This window comes from Mandrillus leucophaeus, unplaced genomic scaffold, assembly GCF_000951045.1.
Source record: "Mandrillus leucophaeus isolate KB7577 unplaced genomic scaffold, Mleu.le_1.0 Scaffold352, whole genome shotgun sequence".
Taxonomy (NCBI): Eukaryota; Metazoa; Chordata; class Mammalia; order Primates; family Cercopithecidae; genus Mandrillus; species Mandrillus leucophaeus.
Window position 1 is genome coordinate 2,055,334 of NW_012103721.1, and position 4,522 is coordinate 2,059,855.

At 38.7% G+C, this 4,522-nt stretch overlaps 1 pseudogene across 1 annotated transcript; it reads left to right on the plus strand.

Moving 5' to 3' along the window:
• The first annotated feature begins 202 nt into the window (after window positions 1-202).
• On the plus strand, window positions 203-1,425 carry LOC105546266 (annotated as a pseudogene). The gene has a single exon (XR_001007066.1). The product of XR_001007066.1 is annotated as an integrin-alpha FG-GAP repeat-containing protein 2 pseudogene (transcript).
• Window positions 1,426-4,522: the final 3,097 nt, after the last annotated feature.

Genomic DNA, 4,522 nt, shown 5'->3' on the forward strand with positions numbered 1-4,522 from the left:
ACTGTGTTGCAAGAGTAGGCATCCTGGTCTTATTCCTGATCCTAGAGGGAAAGCTTTCAACTTTTCACCATTGTGAAAAATATTAACTGTGTTTTTTTTCGTATGTGACCTGTATCATGTTGAGGTTATTTTCTTCTGTTTTGTTGAGAGTTTTTATTATGAAAAAGTGTTGAAATTTGTGTCTTTCATGCCCACAGACGGAGATGGATGTTGTGAGTGGTGGTGGGCTACACAGACTGTGTGGTGTGAGTTTTCTGCTGGGAGGAGCTAGGTGAGGGTCCTGAACATCTGACCGGGCAGCTGGCGTCCCTCAAGAAATGGATGCTGGAGGGTCAGGTGGACAGCCTGTCAGTGACTCTGGGGCCGCTGGGTGTTCCTGAACTGATGGTGTCTTAGCCAGGCTGTGCTTATGCAATTCTACTGTGTACGTGGAAAAAGGACACAGGGTCCTCTCCTGCCTCTGAAGGGATCATGGATGGCAGTAGGGAGGCCCCAGCTGCCCGAGATGTGGTGCTGCACCAGACATCTGGCCGTATCCACAACAAGAATGTCTCCACTCACGTAATTGGCAACAACTCTCAAGGCCATGGCACTGAGAGTGGTGGCTCTGGCGTCTTTGCCGTGAGCACACTGGATGGGATGCTGATGCTCATGGAGGAAGCAGACAGGCTGCTGTGGTCAGTGCAGGTGGATCACCAGCTTTTCACCCTGGAGAAATTGGATGTCACTGGCAACGGGCATGAGGAGGTAGTCACATGTACCTGGGATGGACAGACATATGTTATTGATCACAACCGCACTGTCATCCGCTTCCAAGTGAATGAAAATATCTGTGCCTTCTGTGCAGGCCTGTATGCCTGCAGGGGGATGCAACAGCTCCTGTCTCATACATGTCACTTTCAACCAGAAGATTTATGTGTACTGGGAGGTGCAGTTGGAGTGGATAGAGTCTACCAATCTTCTGAACAACTGGAGACCAGGCCCGAGTACCACAGCCTGCTGCAGGAGCTGGGCGTGGATCCTGACAACCTCCCTGTGGCTCATGCCCTGCTTCACCAAACTCTCTGCCATCTGACCAACCATCACAGTTGTGTTCCCTCAAGCCTCCAGGATCCCACCTAGCTGTTCTTGCCTCATAGCTGATGAAGGATTCTTCTGAACCCCTACCCTACCCCGTCAAGGTATGTGTTATATTGGCAGGATAGGGAATATGCATTACAGAAGTACAGGATTTGACATTGGGCATGAAAGATGGCGCAGCCCTAGGGTGACCACAAGCTATACACCTCACAGTCTTTTTGATGAAAGAAGAGACAAGTTGACCCTCTGCCCATTTTCTTATGGACCTCACCCTTCACACCAGCAAGGTCATAGGACTGTGGCCTTGTTCCAAATCATCTGGGACATGTCCTGCTCTCCACTTGCACTGTGTAGGAAACAGAGACTTGTTTGTGTGTCCCCAATACCCATAAGGAAGCCAGGCCTTAGGCCCAGGGGAGCAGTGGAGGTAAGGGCTCCACCCCATCTTAAGCTCTGTCTTTCATGGCACAATTCCAAGTTCTTGTTATTAGTAATTGTTAAAGGAACAGCAAATGTTTTGTTTTTAGGGCTCTTTCAGCACAATCTACAGTCTGGTCTTACTTATGTTCCTAGCAACCCTGAGATGACTTTCCTCCATTTACCAAAGCAGCTGGGTCAGTGCTTTCTCATGTTGCCATATTCTTCAGGTATTAGCTTCAGAAGCCCTGTTCCCATTTTTCCACCCACCCATTCCCCCATAAAACACCTTATTATCTGTAAGACAATAGACATGTAAAATGTGATGCCAATTTATGATCCAGACCACAATCAGAATTATATCTTGGGCCATTAAAAAAAGAGAAATTTGTCAAATGCTTTTTCTGCATTTGTTGAAATGATCACGTGTTTTTGCCCTTCATTTTGTAATGTGGCATATCACATTTATTGATGTGCATATGGTAAAACTATTGTTGCATTCAAGAAATAAATCTTTTGTTTTTTTTTTTTTGAGATGGAGTCTCGCTCTATCACCCAGGCTGGAGTGCAGTGGCACGATCTCGGCTCACTACAACCTCTGCCTCTCAGGTTCAAGCAATTCTCCTGTCTCAGCCTCCCGAGTAGCTGGGACTACAGGCACCACCACACCCAGCTAATTTTTGTACTTTTTAGTAGAGGCGGGATTTCACCACGTTGGCCAGAATGGTCTTGGTCTGTTGACCTTGTGATCCGCCCGCCTCAGCCTCCCAAAGTGCTGGGATTACAGGCGTGAGCCACAGCGCCCGGCCCTAAGAAATAAATCTTACTTGGCCATGAGGTATGCCTTTAATATGTGGTTGAATTTGGTTTGCCAGTATTTTGTGGAGGATTTTTTTTTCATCTTTGTTAACCAGACATACTAACCTGTGGTTTTCTTTTTTTAATATCTTTTTTTTTTTTTTTTTGCCTGGTTTTAGTATCAGGGTAATGTTGATCTCATAAAATAAGTTTGAAAGTGTTCTATGTTCTTTAATTTTTAGGAAGAATTGAGAAGGATTAATGTTAAGTTTTTAGATGTTTGATAGAATTCAACACTTGAAGTCATCTGGTCCTGGGTTTTGTTTTTATTGGAAAGTTTTTGGCTACTAATTCAATTTATAGGTCTGTTCAGATTTTCTGTTTATGTATTATTCAGTCTTGATAGGTTATATGTTTCTCATAATTTATGCATTTCTTCTAGGTTATCCAATTTGTTGGCATATAATTGTTCATAATAGTCACTTACGGTCATTTTTATTTCTGAGACATCTGTTATAATATCTCTACTTTCATTTCTGATTGTATTTGTTGGAATCCCTCTCTTTCTTAATCTAGCTAATTATTTGTCAATTTTGCTTATCTTTTAAGAAAGGCAAATCTTATTTTGTTGCTATTTTCTATTATTTTACTGTTCTCTGTTTTATTTATTTCTACTTTAATCTTTATTATTTCTCTCCTCCTACCTTTGGGCTTAGTTTGTTTTTCTAGTTCTTTGAGGTATAAAGTTAAGTAGTTTATTTGAAATCTTTCTTCTTTTTAATATAGATGTTTATTGCTATAAATGTCCTGTTAGTACTGCTTTTGCTGCATCCTATAAGTTTTGGTGTGTTATGTTTTTGTTTTCATTTGCCTCAATATATTTTTTACTTTGACTTTTGATTTATTCTTTGAACCATTGGTTATTCAAGAGTATGTTTTAAATTTCCACATATTCATAGATTTTTCAGTTTCCCATCTGCTATTAATTTCTAGTTTCACTCTATCATGATCAGTAAAGAAACTCAGCATGATTTGACTCTTCATAAATCTGTTAAGACTGGTTTTGTCACCAAACATGATCTATCCTGGAGAAAATTGCATGTGTACTTGGGAAGAATGTGTATTCAATTGCTGTTGTGTGGAATGTTCTGTATATGTATATCAGGCCCATTTAGTCTAACATGTTGTTCAAGTCCACCTGTATCCTTATTGATTGTCTAACTCTTCTACCCATTATCGAAAGTGGAGTACTGAAGTCTCCTATTATTATTGTGTTTCTGTATTTTCCCTTTTATTTATGTCCATATTTGCTTTATATATTTAGGTGCTCTGATGTTTAGTGCATACATATATATGCACATATATTGTATATGCATATATATATATATGCACACACATAATTGTGATATCTTCCTGGTGACCCTTTTATCATTTTATATTTTCCTCTATCTTGAGACAGTTTATGACTTAAAGTCTATTTTGTTTGATATAAGTATAGCCACCATGCTTTCTTTTGGTTATTATTTGCATAGGATGTGTATGTGTATGTATATGTGTGTGTATATATATACACCTGTGTATGTATATATATGTGTGCATATATATACATGTGCACACAGACACACACATATTTTTATCTTTTCAATTTTAGCCTATGTGTCTCCTAAAATCTCAAGTGAATCAGTTGAGCACAGCATACAGTTGAATTTTTTTGTCTACCCATTCAGTTACTCTGTGTCTTTTGATTCAAGAGTTCATTCCATTAACATTTCAAGTGAGTATGAGAGAATAACTAACTGTTGCCTTTCTGTTAATAGTCTTCTGTTTTGTGATTCTTTTGTACCTTTTCTTCTCTTGCTGTCTTCCTTTATGTTACATTGAGTTTTTGGTATTGACACGCTTTGATTTCTTTCTCCTTTATGTAGATATTTTTTTTTTGTGGTTACCAACGGGCTTACATAAAACAACTTATTATTATAACAATCTGTTTTAAACTGTAAACAACTCAACTTCAATCACATATAAAACTCTATACTTTAACTTCTCTCCTTCATACGTATACTTTGTTATTATTGTTAGAAGTTACCTTTATTCATATTCTTCTAATATATTTTTATTTATTGTGATTTTTAATACTTTTGTCTTTTAACTTTTATACCAGAATTAAAAGTGATTTACCTGCCACCATTATGATATTATAGTATTCTGTATTTTTCTTTATATCCAC